The following is a 24,893-nucleotide window of genomic DNA, read 5'->3' as shown; positions in this document are numbered from 1 at the left end:
GATGGTGATATTCACCGCTTTTGAGGTGGCCAAGATGAACCTGTGAAAATCAGTACAACAAAATTAAAGCCATGACATTTACTGTTGCCACTAGGTGGCGCTGTCCGTATTTCCTGACAATGGGCACATCAATCTGTTCAGGGCGGGTCTGACATCATGCCTGTAAAGTCTGGTACTGATCAGACTGGATTTCATTGAGTTATACTAATTTGTTTCTTCATGGCGTGACATCAAAGTTCGCCATGCTGCTGGGGTCACACCCTTTTGCGAAAAGTCACAGTTTTCACTGTACCCCAAGACCAATTACTTACGCCTTTCCTGGAGAAATTTGAGGCTGCAGATGTCACCCATCACTATACTGTACCCCAAAGTGTAAAACATGACATTTCCTGTTCCCACTAGGTGGCGCTGTCCTTGATGTCAAATATGGCAGTTGAAATATGTTCAGGGGTGGAGCCTTATCATATGTGTGCTCTTTGGTCCAGATCGGAACATGTATGACAGAATGAGAGGCAATAAGATTTTCATGGCGAGTCATCGAAATTCGCCATGGCGCCACGGCCTCATAGTATTGTGAAAACTCAAAAGCTCCGCAATTTAACATGGCACAAGGGTGTAGTTGACACTGTCCAAATTTGAAGTTTATAGGACCAAATCCCAAGGAGGAGTTCGTTAAAGTACAAGGCATGGAAACGGTAAAATCAGACCCAAAATGTCACCTTCAATCCAAAATGGCGGACTTCCTGTTGGGTTTAGGACATTGCCATAATAGACTTTTTTGTTCGACTCTGAACGTTATATAGGTGTACCGACTTTCAAACGTGTAGGTCATACCCATACTGGGGGCTCGCGTTTTTCATTTTTCTAGGTGGCGCTACTGAGCTAATTTTCCCTGGCCATGTCTGGGAACATTAAAATACGTAAATTTTCACCAGACCTGACGCGTGTGCAAAATTTCATGAGTTTTCGAGCATGTTTAGGCCCTCAAACGGCCAATTCATTTGCCGGAATAATAATAATAATAATAATAATAATAATAATAATAATAATAATAATAATAATAATAATAAACAGAGCAATTACAATAGGGCCTTCGCACTATTAGTGCTCGGGCCCTAATAATAATAATAATAAACAGAGGTGCGCCGTTCAGTTTAAAGTCACAATTTTCGCACTGCAGCATCAAGAAGGACTGATGGTGATATTCATCGCTTTTGAGGTGGCCACAATGAACCTGTGAAAATCAGTACAACAAAGTGTAAGACATAACATTTCCTGTTCCCACTAGGTGGCGCTCTTCATATTCCTGACAATGGGCACATCAATCTGTTCAGGGCGGGTCTGACATCATGCCTGTAATGTCTGGTACTGATCAGACTGGATTTCATTGAGTTATACTAATTTGTTTCTTCATGGCGAGACATCAAAGTTCGCCATGCTGCTGGGGTCACACCCTTTCGCGAAAAGTCACAGTTTTCACTGTAACCCAAGACCAACTCCTTAAGGCTTTCCTGGAGAAATATGAGGCTGCAGATGTCACCCATAACAATACTGTACCCCAAAGTGTAAAACATGACATTTCCTGTTCCCACTAGGTGGCGCTGTCCCTGGTGTCAAATATGGCAGTTGAAATATGTTCAGGGGTGGAGCCTTATCATATGTGTTCACTTTGGTCAAGGTCAGAAAATGTATGATAAAATGAGAGGCAATAAGATTTTCATGGCGAGTCATCGAAATTCGCCATGGCGCCACGGCCTCATAGTATTGTGAAAACTCAAAAGCTCCGCAATTTAACATGGCACAAGGGTGTAGTTGACACTGTCCAAATTTGAAGGTTATGAAATCAAACCCCAAGGAGGAGTTCGCAAAAGTTCGAGGCATGGAAATGGCAAAATTAGAGCCAAAATGTCACATTCTCTTCCAAATGGCGGACTTCCTGTTGGGTTTGCGTCAATGGGCCCCCAGACTTTTTTGTTCGTCTTGGAATGATACACATGTGTGCCAAATTTCATACATGTAGCTCAAACCATGTGGTCGTAGGGCTGCATTTAACAAGGCATAGGTGGCGCTGTAGAGCCATTTCCCAGTGCTCATATGTAAAACCATTAAAATACAAAATTTTTCACCAGACCTGGCATGTGTGCAAAATTTCATGAGTTTTTGAGCATGTTTAGGCCCTCAAAAAGGCCCTTGTTTCGCCTGAATAATAATAATAATAATAATAATAATAATAATAATAATAATAATAAGAAACGGAGCAGATACAATAGGGCCTTCGCACTCTCGGTGCTCGGGCCCTAATAATAAGAAACGGAGCAGATACAATAGGGCCTTCGCACTCTCAGTGCTCGGGCCCTAATAATTAAAGCTGCAAGCAGCGTTATGAGGGCCCTCGCACCCCCGGCGCGTCGAGCCATGCCCAACACCTAAAACCAGCACCTCCGATCTCATGTCACATTGATGGAATTCATGCATTTAACCATCAGCTAACATTTCAACTCATTCATTCATGATTTGTTAGTCGTTCCACTAGGTGGCGCTCTAACCATTATAGACAAAGGGCATAACAAACATTTCCGAGCTCGAGTCTCATCACGCCTGCGACCTTTGGGAGAGATTGGACTTTGTGTCTTTGAGTGACAGCATATTACTGCTTTTTGGCCAATGATTGAAACTCCACGTGCCGCCATGACCACCCCGTTTCCTTGAACGTAAAAAGCTTCGCAATTTAACATCACAAAGGTCTTTAGATTCCACACACTGGAGAATGGTTCAATATGATGAAATCCCTTGGAGGAGTTCGTCAAAGTATGAAGCCTGAAAAGAGGGGAAAATGTCGCCAAAATTGCACATTAATTTTAAAATGGCTGACTTCCTGTTGGATTTGGGATATTGCTCCAAGAGACTTTTTTGTACATCTTGATATTTTCCATAAGCTTACCAGGTTTCAGACTCATAGATGAAACACAGAGCAGGGGCTGTTGTTTTGAAATTTTGTAGGGGGCGCTGTGGAGCAATTTCGCGCTATTCAATGAAAATGATCACATGACAACAAAGCCTTCATCCATTTGGAGGTGTGGGCCAAATTTCAAGCCTCTATAAACTTGCAAGCCCCTCAAAAGCCACTTCATCTTTCATGTTGAACAGCGTTGCCACCAGGGTGCGCCGTTCAGTTTAAAGTCACAATTTTTGCACTGAAGCATCACGAGGGACTGATGTTGATATTCACCGCTTTTGAGGTGGCCACGATGAACCTGTGAAAATCAGTACAACAAAATTAAAGCCATGACATTTCCTGTTGCCACTAGGTGGCGCTGTACGTATTCCCGACAATGGGCACATCAATCTGTTCAGGGCGGGTCTGACATCATGCCTGTAAAGTCTGGTACTGAACAGACTGGATTTCATTGAGTTATACTAATTTGTTTCTTCATGGCGTGACATCAAAGTTCGCCATGCTGCTGGGGTCACACCCTTTTGCGAAAACTCACAGTTTTCACTGTAACCCAAGACCAACTCCTTAAGGCTTTCCTGGAGAAATTTGAAGCTGCAGGTGTCACCCATCACTATACTGTACCCCAAAGTGTAAAACATGACATTTCCTGTTCCCACTAGGTGGCGCTGTCCCTGGTGTCAAATATGGCAGTTGAAATATGTTCAGGGGTGGAGCCTTATCATATGTGTTCACTTTGGTCAAGGTCAGAAAATGTATGACAAAATGAGAGGCAATAAGATTTTCATGGCGAGTCATCGAAATTCGCCATGGCGCCACGGCCTCATAGTATTGTGAAAACTCAAAAGCTCCGCAATTTAACATGGCCCAGGTGTGTAGTTGACACTGACCAAAGATGAAGCTTATACAACCAAATCCCAAGGAGGAGTTCGCAAAAGTTCGAGGCATGGAAATGGCAAAATTAGAGCCAAAATGTCACCTTCTCTTCCAAATGGCGGACTTCCTGTTGGGTTTGCATCAATGGGCCTATAGACTTTTTTGTTCGACTCGGCATGATACACATGTGTGCCAAATTTCATACATGTAGCTGAAACGATGTGGTCGTAGGGCTGCATTTAACAAGGCATAGGTGGCGCTGTAGAGCCATTTCCCAGTGCTCATATGTAAAACCATTAAAATACAAAATTTTTCACCAGACCTGGCATGTGTGCAAAATTTCATGAGTTTTTGAGCATGTTTAGGCCCTCAAAAAGGCCCTTGTTTTGCCTGAATAATAATAATAATAATAATTAAAGCTGCAAGCAGCGTTATGAGGGCCCTCGCACCCCGGCGTGTCGAGCCACACCCAACACCTAAAACCAGCACGTCCGATCTGATGTCACATTGATGGAATTCATGCATTTAACCAACAGCTAACCTTTCATCTCATTCAATCATGATTATAGTCGTCCCACTAGGTGGCGCTCTAACCATTAATGACAAATGGCATAACAAACATTTCCGAGCTTGAGTCTCATCATGTCTGCGACCTTTGGGAGAGATTGGACATTGTGTTTTTGAGTGACAGCAGATTACTGCTTTTTGGCGAGTGATTCAAACTCCACGTGGCGCCATGACCATCCCGTTTCCCTGAACGTAAAAAGCTTCGCAATTTAACATCACAAAGGTCTTTAGATTCCACAAACTTCAGATCGGTCCAATCTGATGAAATCCCTTGGAGGAGTTCGTCAAAGTATGAAGCCTGAAAAGAGGGGAAAATGTCGCCAAAATTACACATTAATTTTAAAATGGCTGACTTCCTGTTGGATTTGGGATATTGCTCCAAGAGACTTTTTTGTACATCTTGATATCTCCTATAAGCTTACCAGGTTTCAGACTCATAGATAAAACACAGAGCTGGGGCTGATGTTTTGAAATTTTGTAGGGGGCGCTGTGGAGTTATTTTGCGCTATTCAATGAAAATGATCACATAACAACAAAGCCTTAAGCACATTGGAGGTGTGCGCCAAATTTCAAGACTTTTTAAACTTTCCAAGCCCCTCAAAAGCCACTTCATTTTTCATGGTGAACAGCGTTGCCACCAGGGTGCGCCGTTCAGTTTAAAGTCACAATTTTCGCACTGCAGCATCATGAAGGACTGATGGTGATATTCACCGCTTTTGAGGTGGCCACGATGAACCTGTGAAAATCAGTACAACAAAGTGTAAGACATGAGATTTCCTGTTCCCACTAGGTGGCGCTCTTCATATTCCTGACAATGGGCACATCAATCTGTTCAGGGCGGGTCTGACATCATGCCTGTAAAGTCTGGTACTAATCAGACTGGATTTCATGGAGTTATACTAATTTGTTTCTTCATGGCGAGATATCAAAGTTCGCCATGCTGCTGGGGTCACACCCTTTCCTGAAAAGTCACAGTTTTCACTGTACCCCAAGACCAACTCCTTACGCCTTTCCTGGAGAAATTTGAGGCTGCAGATGTCACCCATCACTATACTGTACCCCAAAGTGTAAAACATGACATTTCCTGTTCCCACTAGGTGGCGCTGTCCTTGATGTGAAATATGGCAGTTGAAATATGTTCAGGGGTGGAGCCTTATCATATGTGTGCTCTTTGGTCCAGATCGGAACATGTATGACAAAATGAGAGGCAATAAGATTTTCATGGCGAGTCATCGAAATTCGCCATGGCGCCACGGCCTCATGGTATTGTGAAAACTCAAAAGCTCCGCAATTTAACATGGCATAAGGGTGTAGTTGGCACTGACCAAATATGAAGGTTATGAAATCAAACCCCAAGGAGGAGTTCGTCAAAGTTCGAGGCATGGAAATGGTAAAATCAGAGCTAAAATGTCACCTTCAATCCAAAATGGCGGACTTCCTGTTGGGTTTAGGACATTGCCATAATAGACTTTTTTGTTCGACTCTGAACATTATATAGGTGTACCGACTTTCAAACATGTAGGTCATACCCATACCGGGGGCTCGCGTTTTTCATTTTTCTAGGTGGCGCTACTGAGCTAATTTTCCCTGGCCATGTCTGAGAACATTAAAATACGTAAATTTTCACCAGACCTGACGCGTGTGCAAAATTTCATGAGTTTTCGAGCATGTTTAGGCCCTCAAACGGCCAATTCATTTGCCGAAATAATAATAATAATAATAATAATTAAAGCTGCAAGCAGCGTTATGAGGGCCCTCGCACCCCCGGCGTGTCGAGCCATGCCCAACACCTGAAACCAGCACGTCCGATCTGATGTCACATTGATGGAATTCATGCATTTAACCACCAGTTAACATTTCATTTGGTTCAACCATGAGTATAGTCGTCCCACTAGGTGGCGCTCTAACCATTATAGACAAAGGGCATAACAAACATTTCCGAGCTTGAGTCTCATCACGCCTGCGACCTTTGGGAGAGATTGGACTTTGTGTCTTTGAGTGACAGCATATTACTGCTTTTTGGCGAGTGATTGAAACTCCACGTGCCGCCATGACCACCCCGTTTCCTTGAACGTAAAAAGCTTCGCAATTTAACATCACAAAGGTCTTTAGATTCCACACACTGGAGAATGGTTCAATATGATGAAATCCCTTGGAGGAGTTCGTCAAAGTATGAAGCCTGAAAAGAGGGGAAAATGTCGCCAAAATTACACATTAATTTTAAAATGGCTGACTTCCTGTTGGATTTGGGATATTGCTCCAAGAGACTTTTTTGTACATCTTGATATTTTCCATAAGCTTACCAGGTTTCAGACTCATAGATGAAACACAGAGCTGGGGCTGATGTTTTGAAATTTTGTAGGGGGCGCTGTGGAGCAATTTCGCGCTATTCAATGAAAATGATCACATGACAACAAAGCCTACATCCATTTGGAGGTGTGTGCCAAATTTCAAGCCTCTATAAACTTGCCAAGACCCTCAAAAGCCACTTCATCTTTCATGTTTAACAGCGTTGCCACCAGGGTGCGCCGTTCAGTTTAAACTCACAATTTTTGCACTGAAGCATCACGAGGGACTGATGGTGATATTCACCGCTTTTGAGGTGGCCAAGATGAACCTGTGAAAATCAGTACAACAAAATTAAAGCCATGACATTTACTGTTGCCACTAGGTGGCGCTGTCCGTATTTCCTGACAATGGGCACATCAATCTGTTCAGGGCGGGTCTGACATCATGCCTGTAAAGTCTGGTACTGATCAGACTGGATTTCATTGAGTTATACTAATTTGTTTCTTCATGGCGTGACATCAAAGTTCGCCATGCTGCTGGGGTCACACCCTTTTGCGAAAAGTCACAGTTTTCACTGTACCCCAAGACCAATTACTTACGCCTTTCCTGGAGAAATTTGAGGCTGCAGATGTCACCCATCACTATACTGTACCCCAAAGTGTAAAACATGACATTTCCTGTTCCCACTAGGTGGCGCTGTCCTTGATGTCAAATATGGCAGTTGAAATATGTTCAGGGGTGGAGCCTTATCATATGTGTGCTCTTTGGTCCAGATCGGAACATGTATGACAGAATGAGAGGCAATAAGATTTTCATGGCGAGTCATCGAAATTCGCCATGGCGCCACGGCCTCATAGTATTGTGAAAACTCAAAAGCTCCGCAATTTAACATGGCACAAGGGTGTAGTTGACACTGTCCAAATTTGAAGTTTATAGGACCAAATCCCAAGGAGGAGTTCGTTAAAGTACAAGGCATGGAAACGGTAAAATCAGACCCAAAATGTCACCTTCAATCCAAAATGGCGGACTTCCTGTTGGGTTTAGGACATTGCCATAATAGACTTTTTTGTTCGACTCTGAACGTTATATAGGTGTACCGACTTTCAAACGTGTAGGTCATACCCATACTGGGGGCTCGCGTTTTTCATTTTTCTAGGTGGCGCTACTGAGCTAATTTTCCCTGGCCATGTCTGGGAACATTAAAATACGTAAATTTTCACCAGACCTGACGCGTGTGCAAAATTTCATGAGTTTTCGAGCATGTTTAGGCCCTCAAACGGCCAATTCATTTGCCGGAATAATAATAATAATAATAATAATAATAATAATAATAATAATAATAATAATAATAATAATAAACAGAGCAATTACAATAGGGCCTTCGCACTATTAGTGCTCGGGCCCTAATAATAATAATAATAAACAGAGCAATTACAATAGGGCCTTCGCACTGTCAGTGCTCGGGCCCTAATTAAAGCTGCAAGCAGCGTTATGAGGGCCCTCGCACACCCGGCGTGTCGAGCCATGCCCAACACCTGAAACCAGCACGTCCGATCTGATGTCACATTGATGGAATTCATGCATTTAACCACCAGTTAACATTTCATTTGCTTCAACCATGAGTATAGTCGTCCCACTAGGTGGCGCTCTAACCATTATGTACAAATGGCATAACAAACATTTCCGAGCTCGAGTCTCATCACGCCTATGAGCTTTGGGAGAGATTGGACATTGTGTTTTTGAGTGACAGCAGATTACTGCTTTTTGGCGAGTGATTCAAACTCTAAGTGCCACCATAACCACCCCGTTTCACTGAACGTAAAAAGCTTCGCAATTTAACATCACAAAGGTCTTTAGATTCCACACACTGGAGATTGGTTCAATATGATGAAATCCCTTGGAGGAGTTCGTCAAAGAACGGTGCCTGGAAAGAGGGGAAAATGTTGCCAAAATTACACATTCATTTTAAAATGGCTGACTTCCTGTTGGATTTGGGATATTGCACCAAGAGACTTTTTTGTACATCTTGATATCTCCTATAAGCTTACCAGGTTTCAGAATCATACATAGAACACAGAGCAGGGGCTGTGGTTTTGAAATTTTGTAGGGGGCGCTGTGGAGCAATTTCGCGCTGTTTAATGAAAATGATCACATGCCAACAAAGCCTTCATCCATTTGGAGGTGTGTGCCAAATTTCAAGCCTCTATAAACTTGCCAAGACCCTCAAAAGCCACTTCATCTTTCATGTTGAACAGCATTGCCACCAGGGTGCGCCGTTCAGTTTAAACTCACAATTTTTGCACTGAAGCATCACGAGGGACTGATGGTGATATTCACCGCTTTTGAGGTGGCCAAGATGAACCTGTGAAAATCAGTACAACAAAATTAAAGCCATGACATTTCCTGTTGCCACTAGGTGGCGCTGTCCGTATTTCCGACAATGGGCACATCAATCTGTTCAGGGCGGGTCTGACATCATGCCTGTAAAGTCTGGTACTGATCAGACTGGATTTCATTGAGTTATACTAATTTCTTTCTTCATGGCGTGACATCAAAGTTCGCCATGCTGCTGGGGTCACACCCTTTCGCGAAAACTCACAGTTTTCACTGTAACCCAAGACCAACTCCTTAAGGCTTTCCTGGAGAAATTTGAGGCTGCAGATGTCACCCATCACTATACTGTACCCCAAAGTGTAAAACATGACATTTCCTGTTCCCACTAGGTGGCGCTGTCCTTGATGTCAAATATGGCAGTTGAAATATGTTCAGGGGTGGAGCCTTATCATATGTGTGCTCTTTGGTCAAGGTCAGAAAATGTATGACAAAATGAGAGGCAATAAGATTTTCATGGTGAGTCATCGAAATTCGCCATGGCGCCACGGCCTCATAGTATTGTGAAAACTCAAAAGCTCCGCAATTTAACATGGCACAAGGGTGTAGTTGACACTGTCCAAATTTGAAGCTTATACGACCAAATCCCAAGGAGGAGTTCGTTAAAGTTCGAGGCATGGAAATGGCAAAATTAGAGCCAAAATGTCACCTTCTCTTCCAAATGGCGGACTTCCTGTTGGGTTTGCGTCAATGGGCCCACAGACTTTTTTGTTCGTCTTCGAATGATACACATGTGTGCCAAATTTCATACATGTAGCTCAAACGATGTGGTCGTAGGGCTGCATTTAACAAGGCATAGGTGGCGCTCTAGAGCCATTTCCCAGTGCTCATAAGTAAAACCATTAAAATACAAAATTTTTCACCAGACCTGGCATGTGTGCAAAATTTCATGAGTTTTTGAGCATGTTTAGGCCCTCAAAAAGGCCCTTGTTTGGGGTGAATAATAATAATAATAATAATTAAAGCTGCAAGCAGCGTTATGAGGGCCCTCGCACCCCCGGCACGTCGAGCCACTGCCAACACCTAAAACCAGCACGTCCAATCTGATGTCACATTGATGGAATTCATGCATTTAACCACCAGCTAACATTTCAACTCATTCATTCATGATTAGCTAGTCGTTCCACTAGGTGGCACTCTAACCATTATGTACAAATGGCATAACAAACATTTCCGAACTCGAGTCTCATTATGCCTGCGACCTTTGGGTAAGATTGGACATTGTGTTTTTGAGTAACAGCAGATTAATGCGTTTTGGCGAGTGATTGAGAGTCTACGTGCCGCCATAACCACCCCGTTTCCCTGAAATTAAAAAGCTTCGCAATTTAACAACACAAAGGTCTTTGGATTCCACACACTGAAGAATAGTGCAATCTGATGAAATCCCTTGGAGGAGTTCGTCAAAGAACGATGCCTGAAAAGATGGGAAAATGTTGCCAAAATTGCACATTAATTTTAAAATGGCTGACTTCCTGTTGGATTTGGGATATTGCTCCAAGAGACTTTTTTGTACATCTTGATATCTCCTATAAGCTTACCAGGTTTCAGACTCATAGATGAAACACAGAGCTGGGGCTGTGGTTTTGAAATTTCGTAGGGGGCGCTGTGGAGCCATTTCGCGCTATTCAATGAAAATGATCACATGACAACAAAGCCTTCATCCATTTGGAGGTGTGTGCCAAATTTCAAGCCTCTATATACTTTCCAAGCCCCTCAAAAGCCACTTCATCTTTCATGATGAACCGCGTTGCCACCAGGGTGCGCCGTTCAGTTTAAAGTCACAATTTTTGCACTGAAGCATCACGAGGGACTGATGGTGATATTCACCGCTTTTGAGGTGGCCACGATGAACCTGTGAAAATCAGTACAACAAAATTAAAGGCATGACATTTCCTGTTGCCACTAGGTGGCGCTGTCCGTATTTCCGACAATGGGCACATCAATCTGTTCAGGGCGGGTCTGACATCATGCCTCTAAAGTCTGGTACTGATCAGACTGGATTTCATTGAGTTATACTAATTTGTTTCTTCATGGTGTGACATCAAAGTTCGCCATGCTGCTGGGGTCACACCCTTTTGCGAAAACTCACAGTTTTCACTGTAACCCAAGACCAACTCCTTAAGGCTTTCCTGGAGAAATTTGAGGCTGCAGATGTCACCCATCACTATACTGTACCCCAAAGTGTAAAACATGACATTTCCTGTTCCCACTAGGTGGCGCTGTCCTTGATGTCAAATATGGCAGTTGAAATATGTTCAGGGGTGGAGCCTTATCATATGTGTGCTCTTTGGTCCAGATCGGAACATGTATGACAGAATGAGAGGCAATAAGATTTTCATGGCGAGTCATCGAAATTCGCCATGGCGCCACGGCCTCATAGTATTGTGAAAACTCAAAAGCTCCGCAATTTAACATGGCACAAGGGTGTAGTTGACACTGTCCAAATTTGAAGCTTATGCGACCAAATCCCAAGGAGGAGTTCGTTAAAGTTCAAGGCATGGAAACGGTAAAATCAGAGCCAAAATGTCACCTTCAATCCAAAATGGCGGACTTCCTGTTAGGTTTGCGTCAATGGGCCCACAGACTTTTTTGTTCGTCTTGGCATGATACACATGTGTGCCAAATTTCATACATGTAGCTCAAACGATGTGGTCGTAGCGCTGCATTTAACAAGGCATAGGTGGCGCTCTAGAGCCATTTCCCAGTGCTCATATGTAAAACCATTAAAATACGTAAATTTTCACCAGACCTGACGCGTGCGCAAAATCGCGTCGAGCTACGCCCAACACCTACAACCAGCACCTCCGATCTGATGTCACATTGATGAAATTCATGCATTCAACCACCAGCTAACATTTCATCTCATTCAATCATGATTATAGTCGTCCCACTAGGTGGCGCTCTAACCATTACTGACAAATGGCATAACAAACATTTCCGAGCTCGAGTCTCATCACGCCTGCGACCTTTGGGACATATTGGACATTTTGATTTTGAGTGACAGCAGATTACTGCTTTTTGGCGAGTGACTGAAACTCCACATGCCGCCATGACCACCCCATTTCCCTGAACGTAAAAAGCTTCGCAATTTAACATCACAAAGGTCTTTAGATTCCACACACTGGAGATTGGTTCAATATGGTGAAATCCCTTGGAGGAGTTCGTCAAAGAACGGTGCCTGGAAAGTGGGGAAAATGTCACAAAAATTACACATTAATTTTAAAATGGCTGACTTCCTGTTGGATTTGGGATATTGCTCCAAGAGACTTTTTTGTACATCTTGATATCTCCTATAAGCTTACCAGGTTTCAGACTCATACATAAAACACAGAGCTGGGGCTGTGGTTTTGAAATTTTGTAGGGGGCGCTGTGGAGCCATTTTGCGCTATTCAATGAAAATGATCACATAACAACAAAGCCTTAAGCACAATGGAGGTGTGCGCCAAATTTCAAGCCTCTATAAACTTTCCAACCCCCTCAAAAGCCACTTCATTTTTCATGGTGAACAGCGTTGCCACCAGGGTGCGCCGTTCAGTTTAAAGTCACAATTTTTGCACTGAAGCATCACGAGGGACTGATGGTGATATTCACCGCTTTTGAGGTGGCCAAGATGAACCTGTGAAAATCAGTACAACAAAATTAAAGCCATGACATTTCCTGTTGCCACTAGGTGGCGCTGTCCGTATTTCCGACAATGGGCACATCAATCTGTTCAGGGCGGGTCTGACATCATGCCTGTAAAGTCTGGTACTGATCAGACTGGATTTCATTGAGTTATACTAATTTGTTTCTTCATGGCGTGACATCAAAGTTCGCCATGCTGCTGGGGTCACACCCTTTCGCGAAAAGTCACAGTTTTCACTGTAACCCAAGACCAACTCCTTAAGGCTTTCCTGGAGAAATTTGAGGCTGCAGATGTCACCCATCACTATACTGTACCCCAAAGTGTAAAACATGACATTTCCTGTTCCCACTAGGTGGCGCTGTCCTTGATGTCAAATATGGCAGTTGAAATATGTTCAGGGGTAGAGCCTTATCATATGTGTGCTCTTTGGTCCAGATCGGAACATGTATGACAGAATGAGAGGCAATAAGATTTTCATGGCGAGTCATCGAAATTCGCCATGGCGCCACGGCCTCATAGTATTGTGAAAACTCAAAAGCTCCGCAATTTAACATGGCACAAGGGTGTAGTTGACACTGTCCAAATTTGAAGGTTATGAAATGAAACCCCAAGGAGGAGTTCGCAAAAGTTCGAGGCATGGAAATGGCAAAATTAGAGCCAAAATGTCACCTTCGCTTCCAAATGGCGGACTTCCTGTTGGGTTTGCGTCAATGGGCCCACAGACTTTTTTGTTCGTCTTGGCATGATACACATGTGTGCCAAATTTCATACATGTAGCTCAAACCATGTGGTCGTAGGGCTGCATTTAACAAGGCATAGGTGGCGCTGTAGAGCCATTTCCCAGTGCTCATATGTAAAACCATTAAAATACAAAATTTTTCACCAGACCTGGCATGTGTGCAAAATTTCATGAGTTTTTGAGCATGTTTAGGCCCTCAAAAAGGCCCTTGTTTGGGGTGAATAATAATAATAATAATAATTAAAGCTGCAAGCAGCGTTATGAGGGCCCTCGCACCCCCGGCACGTCGAGCCACTGCCAACACCTCAAACCGGCACGTCCGATGTGATGTCACATTGATGGATTTCATGCTTTTAATCACCAGCTAACATTTCATCTTATTCAACCAGGATTATAGTCATGCCACTAGGTGGCGCTCTAACCATTATTGACAAATAGCATAACAAACATTTCCAAGCTCGAGTCTCATCACACCTGCGACCTTTGGGAGAGATTGGACATTGTGTTTTTTAGTGACAGCAGATTACTGCTTTTTGCGAGTGATTGAAACTCTACGTGCCGCCATGACCACCCCGTTTCCCTGAACGGAAAAAGCTTCGCAATTTAACATCACAAAGGTCTTTAGATTCTACACACTGAAGAATGCTTCAATATGATGAAATCCCTTGGAGGAGTTCGTCAAAGTATGAGGCCTGAAAAGGGGGGAAAATGTCATCAAAATTACACATTAATTTTAAAATGGCTGACTTCCTGTTGGATTTGGGATATTGCTCCAAGAGACTTTTTTGTACATCTTGATATCTTACACAAGCTTACCAAGTGTCAGACTCATAGATGAAACACAGAGCAGGGGCTGATGTTTTGAAATATTGTAGGGGGCGCTGTGGAGCCATTTTGCGCTATTCAAGGAAAATGGTTACATAACAACAATGCCTTCATCCATTTGGAGGTGTGTGCCAAATTTCAAGCCTCTATAAACTTTCCAAGCCCCTCAAAAGCCACTTCATCTTTCATGATGAACCGCGTTGCCACCAGGGTGCGCCGTTCAGTTTAAAGTCACAATTTTTGCACTGAAGCATCACGAGGGACTGATGTTGATATTCACCGCTTTTGAGGTGTCCACAATGAACCTGTGAAAATCAGTACAACAAAGTGTAAGACATGACATTTCCTGTTCCCACTAGGTGGCGCTCTTCATATTCCTGACAATGGGCACATCAATTTGTTCAGGGCGGGTCTGATATCATGCCTGTAAAGTCTGGTACTGATCAGACTGGATTTCATTGAGTTATACTAATTTCTTTCTTCATGGCGTGACATCAAAGTTCGCCATGCTGCTGGGGTCACACCCTTTCGTGAAAAGTCACAGTTTTCACTGTAACCCAAGACCAACTCCTTAAGGCTTTCCTGGAGAAATTTGAGGCTGCAGATGTCACCCATCACAATACTGTACCCCAAAGTGTAAAACATGACATTTCCTGTTCCCACTAGGTGGCGCTGTCCCTGGTGTCAAATATGGCAGTTGAAATATGTTCAGGGGTGGAGCCTTATCATATGTGTTCACTTTGGTCAAGGTCAGAAAATGTATGACAAAATGAGAGGCAATAAGATTTTCATGGCGAGTCATCGAAATTCGCCATGTCGCCACGGCCTCATAGTATTGTGAAAACTCAAAAGCTCCGCAATTTAACATGGCACAAGGGTGTAGTTGACACTGTCCAAATTTGAAGCTTATACGCCCAAATCCCAAGGAGGAGTTCGAAAAAGTTCGAGGCATGGAAATGGCAAAATTAGAGCCAAAATGTCACCTTCTCTTCCAAATGGCGGACTTCCTGTTGGGTTTGCGTCAATGGGCCCACAGACTTTTTTGTTCGACTCGGCATGATACACATGTGTGCCAAATTTCATACATGTAGCTCAAACGATGTGGTCGTAGGGCTGCATTTAACAAGGCATAGGTGGCGCTGTAGAGCCATTTCCCAGTGCTCATATGTAAAACCATTAAAATACAAAATTTTTCACCAGACCTGGCATGTGTGCAAAATTTCATGAGTTTTTGAGCATGTTTAGGCCCTCAAAAAGGCCCTTGTTTTGCCTGAATAATAATAATAATAATAAGAAACAGAGCAGATACAATAGGGCCTTCGCACAGTCAGTGCTCGGGCCCTAATAATAATAATAATAATAATAATAATTAAAGCTGCAAGCAGCGTTATGAGGGCCCTCGCACCCCGGCGCGTCGAGCCACGCCCAACACCTAAAACCAGCACGTCCGATCTGATGTCACATTGATGGAATTCATGCATTCAACCACCAGCTAACATTTCAACTCATTCATTCATGATTAGTTAGTCATTCCACTAGGTGGCGCTCTAACCATTATGTACAAATGGCATAACAAACACTTCCGAGCTGGAGTCTCATCACGCCTATGAGCTTTGGAAGAGATTGGACATTGTTTTTTTTAGTGACAGCAGATTACTGCTTTTTGCGAGTGATTGAAACTCTACGTGCCGCCATGACCACCCCGTTTCCCTGAACGGAAAAAGCTTCGCAATTTAACATCACAAAGGTCTTTAGATTCTACACACTGAAGAATGCTTCAATATGATGAAATCCCTTGGAGGAGTTCATCAAAGTATGAGACCTGAAAAGGGGGGAAAATGTCGTCAAAATTACAAATTAATTTTAAAATGGCTGACTTCCTGTTGGATTTGGGATATTGCTCCAAGAGACTTTTTTGTACATCTTGATATCTTACATACGCTTACCAGGTTTCAGACTCATAGATGAAACACAGAGCAGGGGCTGATGTTTTGAATTATTGTAGGGGGCGCTGTGGAGCCAGTTTGCGCTATTGAAGGAAAATGGTTACATAACCACAATGCATTCATCCATTTGGAGGTGTGTGCCAAATTTCAAGCCTCTATAAACTTTCCAAGCCCCTCAAAAGCCACTTCAACTTTCATGATGAACCGCGTTGCCACCAGGGTGCGCCGTTCAGTTTAAAGTCACAATTTTTGCACTGAAGCATCATGAAGGACTGATGGTGATATTCACCGCTTTTGAGGTGGCCACAATGAACCTGTGAAAATCAGTACAACAAAGTGTAAGACATGACATTTCCTGTTGCCACTAGGTGGCGCTGTCCGTATTTCCGACAATGGGCACATCAATCTGTTCAGGGCGGGTCTGACATCATGCCTGTAAAGTCTGGTACTGAACAGACTGGATTTCATTGAGTTATACTAATTTGTTTCTTCATGGCGTGACATCAAAGTTCGCCATGCCACTGGGGTCACACCCTTTTGCGAAAAGTCACAGTTTTCACTGTAACCCAAGACCAACTCCTTAAGGCTTTCCTGGAGAAATTTGAGGCTGCAGATGTCACCCATCACTATGCTGTACCCCAAAGTGTAAAACATGACATTTCCTGTTCCCACTAGGTGGCGCTGTCCTTGATGTCAAATATGGCAGTTGAAATATGTTCAGGGGTGGAGCCTTATCATATGTGTTCACTTTGGTCAAGGTCAGAAAATGTATGACAAAATGAGAGGCAATAAGATTTTCATGGCGAGTCATCGAAATTCGCCATGGCGCCACGGCCTCATAGTATTGTGAAAACTCAAAAGCTCCGCAATTTAACATGGCACAAGGGTGTAGTTGACACTGTCCAAATTTGAAGGTTATGAAATGAAACCCCAAGGAGGAGTTCGCAAAAGTTCGAGGCATGGAAATGGCAAAATTAGAGCCAAATTGTCACCTTCTCTTCCAAATGGCGGACTTCCTGTTGGGTTTGCGTCAATGGGCCCACAGACTTTTTTGTTCGTCTTGGCATGATACACATGTGTGCCAAATTTCATACATGTAGCTCAAACGATGTGGTCGTAGGGCTGCATTTAACAAGGCATAGGTGGCGCTCTAGAGCCATTTCCCAGTGCTCATATGTAAAACCATTAAAATACAAAATTTTTCACCAGACCTGGCATGTGTGCAAAATTTCATGAGTTTTTGAGCATGTTTAGGCCCTCAAAAAGGCCCTTGTTTGGGGTGAATAATAATAATAATAATAATAATAATAATAATAATTAAAGCTGCAAGCAGCGTTATGAGGGCCCTCGCACCCCCGGCACGTCGAGCCACTGCCAACACCTCAAACCGGCACGTCCGATGTGATGTCACATTGATGGATTTCATGCTTTTAATCACCAGCTAACATTTCATCTTATTCAACCAGGATTATAGTCATGCCACTAGGTGGCGCTCTAACCATTATTGACAAATAGCATAACAAACATTTCCAAGCTCGAGTCTCATCACACCTGCGACCTTTGGGAGAGATTGGACATTGTGTTTTTTAGTGACAGCAGATTACTGCTTTTTGCGAGTGATTGAAACTCTACGTGCCGCCATGACCACCCCGTTTCCCTGAACGGAAAAAGCTTCGCAATTTAACATCACAAAGGTCTTTAGATTCTACACACTGAAGAATGCTTCAATATGATGAAATCCCTTGGAGGAGTTCGTCAAAGTATGAGGCCTGAAAAGGGGGGAAAATGTCATCAAAATTACACATTAATTTTAAAATGGCTGACTTCCTGTTGGATTTGGGATATTGCTCCAAGAGACTTTTTTGTACATCTTGATATCTTACACAAGCTTACCAAGTGTCAGACTCATAGATGAAACACAGAGCAGGGGCTGATGTTTTGAAATATTGTAGGGGGCGCTGTGGAGCCATTTTGCGCTATTCAAGGAAAATGGTTACATAACAACAATGCCTTCATCCATTTGGAGGTGTGTGCCAAATTTCAAGCCTCTATAAACTTTCCAAGCCCCTCAAAAGCCACTTCATCTTTCATGATGAACCGCGTTGCCACCAGGGTGCGCCGTTCAGTTTAAAGTCACAATTTTTGCACTGAAGCATCACGAGGGACTGATGGTGATATTCACCGCTTTTGAGGTGGCCACGATCAACCTGTGAAAATCAGTACAACAAAGTTAAAGCCATGACATTTCCTGTTGCCACTAGGTGGCGCTGTCCGTATTTCCGACAATGGGCACATCAATCTGTTCAGGACGGGTCTGACATCATGCCTGTAAAGTCTGGTACTGATCAGACTGGATTTCATTGAGTTATACTAATTTGTTTCTTCATGGCGTGACATCAAAGTTCGCCATGCTGCTGGGGTCACACCCTTTCGCGAAAACTCACAGTTTTCACTGTAACCCAAGACCAACTCCTTAAGGCTTTCCTGGAGAAATTTGAGGCTGCAGATGTCACCCATCACAATACTGTACCCCAAAGTGTAAAACATGACATTTCCTGTTCCCACTAGGTGGCGCTGTCCTTGATGTCAAATATGGCAGTTGAAATATGTTCAGGGGTGGAGCCTTATCATATGTGTGCTCTTTGGTCCAGATCGGAACATGTATGACAGAATGAGAGGCAATAAGATTTTCATGGCGAGTCATCAAAATTCGCCATGGCGCCACGGCCTCATACTATTGTGAAAACTCAAAAGCTCCGCAATTTAACATGGCACAAGGGTGTAGTTGACACTGTCCAAATTTGAAGCTTATAGGACCAAATCCCAAGGAGGAGTTCGTTAAAGTTCGAGGCATGGAAATGGCAAAATTAGAGCCAAAATGTCACCTTCTCTTCCAAATGGCGGACTTCCTGTTGGGTTTGCGTCAATGGGCCCACAGACTTTTTTGTTCGTCTTGGCATGATACACATGTGTGCCAAATTTCATACATGTAGCTCAAACGATGTGGTCGTAGGGCTGCATTTAACAAGGCATAGGTGGCGCTCTAGAGCCATTTCCCAGTGCTCATATGTAAAACCATTAAAATACAAAATTTTTCACCAGACCTGGCATGTGTGCAAAATTTCATGAGTTTTTGAGCATGTTTAGGCCCTCAAAAAGGCCCTTGTTTGGGGTGAATAATAATAATAATAATAATAATAATAATTAAAGCTGCAAGCAGCGTTATGAGGGCCCTCGCACCCCCGGCACGTCGAGCCACTGCCAACACCTCAAACCGGCACGTCCGATGTGATGTCACATTGATGGATTTCATGCTTTTAATCACCAGCTAACATTTCATCTTATTCAACCAGGATTATAGTCATGCCACTAGGTGGCGCTCTAACCATTATTGACAAATAGCATAACAAACATTTCCAAGCTCGAGTCTCATCACACCTGCGACCTTTGGGAGAGATTGGACATTGTGTTTTTTAGTGACAGCAGATTACTGCTTTTTGCGAGTGATTGAAACTCTACGTGCCGCCATGACCACCCCGTTTCCCTGAACGGAAAAAGCTTCGCAATTTAACATCACAAAGGTCTTTAGATTCTACACACTGAAGAATGCTTCAATATGATGAAATCCCTTGGAGGAGTTCGTCAAAGTATGAGGCCTGAAAAGGGGGGAAAATGTCATCAAAATTACACATTAATTTTAAAATGGCTGACTTCCTGTTGGATTTGGGATATTGCTCCAAGAGACTTTTTTGTACATCTTGATATCTTACACAAGCTTACCAAGTGTCAGACTCATAGATGAAACACAGAGCAGGGGCTGATGTTTTGAAATATTGTAGGGGGCGCTGTGGAGCCATTTTGCGCTATTCAAGGAAAATGGTTACATAACAACAATGCCTTCATCCATTTGGAGGTGTGTGCCAAATTTCAAGCCTCTATAAACTTTCCAAGCCCCTCAAAAGCCACTTCATCTTTCATGATGAACCGCGTTGCCACCAGGGTGCGCCGTTCAGTTTAAAGTCACAATTTTTGCACTGAAGCATCACGAGGGACTGATGGTGATATTCACCGCTTTTGAGGTGGCCACGATCAACCTGTGAAAATCAGTACAACAAAGTTAAAGCCATGACATTTCCTGTTGCCACTAGGTGGCGCTGTCCGTATTTCCGACAATGGGCACATCAATCTGTTCAGGACGGGTCTGACATCATGCCTGTAAAGTCTGGTACTGATCAGACTGGATTTCATTGAGTTATACTAATTTGTTTCTTCATGGCGTGACATCAAAGTTCGCCATGCTGCTGGGGTCACACCCTTTCGCGAAAACTCACAGTTTTCACTGTAACCCAAGACCAACTCCTTAAGGCTTTCCTGGAGAAATTTGAGGCTGCAGATGTCACCCATCACAATACTGTACCCCAAAGTGTAAAACATGACATTTCCTGTTCCCACTAGGTGGCGCTGTCCTTGATGTCAAATATGGCAGTTGAAATATGTTCAGGGGTGGAGCCTTATCATATGTGTGCTCTTTGGTCCAGATCGGAACATGTATGACAGAATGAGAGGCAATAAGATTTTCATGGCGAGTCATCAAAATTCGCCATGGCGCCACGGCCTCATACTATTGTGAAAACTCAAAAGCTCCGCAATTTAACATGGCACAAGGGTGTAGTTGACACTGTCCAAATTTGAAGCTTATAGGACCAAATCCCAAGGAGGAGTTCGTTAAAGTTCGAGGCATGGAAATGGCAAAATTAGAGCCAAAATGTCACCTTCTCTTCCAAATGGCGGACTTCCTGTTGGGTTTGCGTCAATGGGCCCCCAGACTTTTTTGTTCGTCTTGGCATGATACACATGTGTGCCAAATTTCATACATGTAGCTCAAACCATGTGGTCGTAGGGCTGCATTTAACAAGGCATAGGTGGCGCTGTAGAGCCATTTCCCAGTGCTCATATGTAAAACCATTAAAATACAAAATTTTTCACCAGACCTGGCATGTGTGCAAAATTTCATGAGTTTTTGAGCATGTTTAGGCCCTCAAAAAGGCCCTTGTTTGGGGTGAATAATAATAATAATAATAATTAAAGCTGCAAGCAGCGTTATGAGGGCCCTCGCACCCCCGGCGCGTCGAGCCACGCCCAACACCTAAAACCAGCACCTCCGATCTCATGTCACATTGATGGAATTCATGCATTTAACCACCAGCTAACATTTCAACTCATTCATTCATGATTTGTTAGTCGTTCCACTAGGTGGCGCTCTAACCCTTATGCACAAATGGCATAACAAACATTTCCGAGCTCGAGTCTCATCACGCCTATGAGCTTTGGGAGAGATTGGACATTGTGTTTTTGAGTGACAGCAGATTACTGCTTTTTGGCGAGTGATTCAAACTCTAAGTGCCACCATAACCACCCCGTTTCACTGAACGTAAAAAGCTTCGCAATTTAACATCACAAAGGTCTTTAGATTCCACACACTGGAGATTGGTTCAATATGATGAAATCCCTTGGAGGAGTTCGTCAAAGAACGGTGCCTGGAAAGAGGGGAAAATGTTGCCAAAATTGCACATTAATTTTAAAATGGCTGACTTCCTGTTGGATTTTGGATATTGCTCCAAGAGACTTTTTTGTACATCTTGATATCTCCTATAAGCTTACCAGGTTTCAGACTCATACATAAAACACAGAGCTGGGGCTGTGGTTTTGAAATTTTGTAGGGGGCGCTGTGGAGCCATTTCGCGCTATTCAATAAAAATGATCACATGACAACAAAGCCTTCATCCATTTGGAGGGGTGTGCTAAATTTAAACCCTCTATATACTATCCAAGCCCCTCAAAAGCCACTTCATCTTTCATGGTGGACCGCGTTGCCACCAGGGTGCGCCGTTCAGTTTAAAGTCACAATTTTTGCACTGAAGCATCACGAGGGACTGATGTTGATATTCACCGCTTTTGAGGTGGCCACGATGAACCTGTGAAAATCAGTACAACAAAATGAAAGCCATGACATTTCCTGTTGCCACTAGGTGGCGCTGTACGTATTCCCGACAATGGGCACATCAATCTGTTCAGGGCGGGTCTGACATCATGCCTGTAAAGTCTGGTACTGAACAGACTGGATTTCATTGAGTTATACTAATTTGTTTCTTCATGGCGTGACATCAAAGTTCGCCATGCTGCTGGGGTCACACCCTTTGCGAAAAGTCACAGTTTTCACTGTAACCCAAGACCAACTCCTTAAGGCTTTCCTGGAGAAATTTGAGGCTGCAGGTGTCACCCATCACTATACTGTACCCCAAAGTGTAAAACATGACATTTCCTGTTCCCACTAGGTGGCGCTGTCCCTGGTGTCAAATATGGCAGTTGAAATATGTTCAGGGGTGGAGCCTTATCATATGTGTTCACTTTGGTCAAGGTCAGAAAATGTATGACAAAATGAGAGGCAATAAGATTTTCATGGCGAGTCATCGAAATTCGCCATGGCGCCACGGCCTCATAGTATTGTGAAAACTCAAAAGCTCCGCAATTTAACATGGCCCAGGTGTGTAGTTGACACTGACCAAAGATGAAGCTTATACGACCAAATCCCAAGGAGGAGTTCGCAAAAGTTCGAGGCATGGAAATGGCAAAATTAGAGCCAAAATGTCACCTTCTCTTCCAAATGGCGGACTTCCTGTTGGGTTTGCGTCAATGGGCCCACAGACTTTTTTGTTCGTCTTGGAATGATACACATGTGTGCCAAATTTCATACATGTAGCTCAAACCATGTGGTCGTAGGGCTGCATTTAACAAGGCATAGGTGGCGCTGTAGAGCCATTTCCCAGTGCTCATAAGTAAAACCATTAAAATACAAAATTTTTCACCAGACCTGGCATGTGTGCAAAATTTCATGAGTTTTTGAGCATGTTTAGGCCCTCAAAAAGGCCCTTGTTTGGGTTGAATAATAATAATAATAATAATAATAATAAGAAACGGAGCAGATACAATAGGGCCTTCGCACTCTCGGTGCTCGGGCCCTAATAATAATAATAATAATAAGAAACGGAGCAGATACAATAGGGCCTTCGCACTCTCAGTGCTCGGGCCCTAATTAAAGCTGCAAGCAGCGTTATGAGGGCCCTCGCACCCCCGGCACGTCGAGCCACGCCCAACACCTAAAACCAGCACGTCCGATCTGATGTCACATTGATGGAATTCATGCATTTAACCACCAGCTAACATTTCAACTCATTCATTCATGATTAGTTAGTCGTTCCACTAGGTGGCGCTCTAACCATTATGTACAAATGGCATAACAAACATTTCCGAGCTCAAGTCTCATCACACCTGGGACGTTTGGGAGAGATTGGACATTGTGTTTTTGAGTGACAGCAGATTATTGCTTTTTGGAGAGTGATTCAAACTCTAAGTGCCGCCATAACCATCCCGTTTCCCTGAACGTAAAAAGCTTCGCAATTTAACATCACAAAGGTCTTTAGATTCCACACACAGGAGATTGCATCAATCTGATGAAATCCCTTGGAGGAGTACGTCAAAGCACGGTGCCTGAAAAGAGGGGAAAATGTTGCCAAAATTGCACATTAATTTTAAAATGGCTGACTTCCTGTTGGATTTGGGATATTGCTCCAAGAGACTTTTTTGTACATCTTGATATCTCCTATAAGCCTACCAGGTTTCAGATTCATACATAAAACACAGAGCTGGGGCTGTGGTTTTGAAATTTTGTAGGGGGCGCTGTGGAGCCATTTTGGGATATTCAATGAAAATGATCACATAACAACAAAGCCTTCGTCACATTGGAGGTGTGTGCCAAATTTCAAGCCTCTATAAACTTGCCAAGACCCTCAAAAGCCACTTCATCTTTCATGGTGAACAGCGTTGCCACCAGGGTGCGCCGTTCAGTTTAAAGTCACAATTTTTGCACTGAAGCATCACAAGGGACTGATGGTGATATTCACCGCTTTTGAGGTGGCCACGATCAACCTGTGAAAATCAGTACAACAAAATTAAAGCCATGACATTTCCTGTTCCCACTAGGTGGCGCTGTCCGTATTCCCGACAATGGGCACATCAATCTGTTCAGGGCGGGTCTGACATCATGCCTGTAAAGTCTGGTACTGATCAGACTGGATTTCATTGAGTTATACTAATTTGTTTCTTCATGGCGTGACATCAAAGTTCGCCATGCCACTGGGGTCACACCCTTTTGCGAAAAGTCACAGTTTTCACTGTAACCCAAGACCAACTCCTTAAGGCTTTCCTGGAGAAATTTGAGGCTGCAGATGTCACCCATCACAATACTGTACCCCAAAGTGTAAAACATGACATTTCCTGTTCCCACTAGGTGGCGCTGTCCCTGGTGTCAAATATGGCAGTTGAAATATGTTCAGGGGTGGAGCCTTATCATATGTGTTCACTTTGGTCAAGGTCAGAAAATGTATGACAAAATGAGAGGCAATAAGATTTTCATGGCGAGTCATCGAAATTCGCCATGGCGCCACGGCCTCATGGTATTGTGAAAACTCAAAAGCTCCGCAATTTAACATGGCCCAGGTGTGTAGTTGAAACTGACCAAAGATGAAGCTTATACGACCAAATCCCAAGGAGGAGTTCGCAAAAGTTCGAAGCATGGAAATGGCAAAATTAGAGCCAAAATGTCACCTTCTCTTCCAAATGGCG

Source organism: Aulonocara stuartgranti, assembly GCF_965226115.1.
Source record: "Aulonocara stuartgranti genome assembly, chromosome: 15".
Lineage (NCBI taxonomy): Eukaryota > Metazoa > Chordata > Actinopteri > Cichliformes > Cichlidae > Aulonocara > Aulonocara stuartgranti.
Note: the sequence above shows the minus strand (reverse complement) of the source record.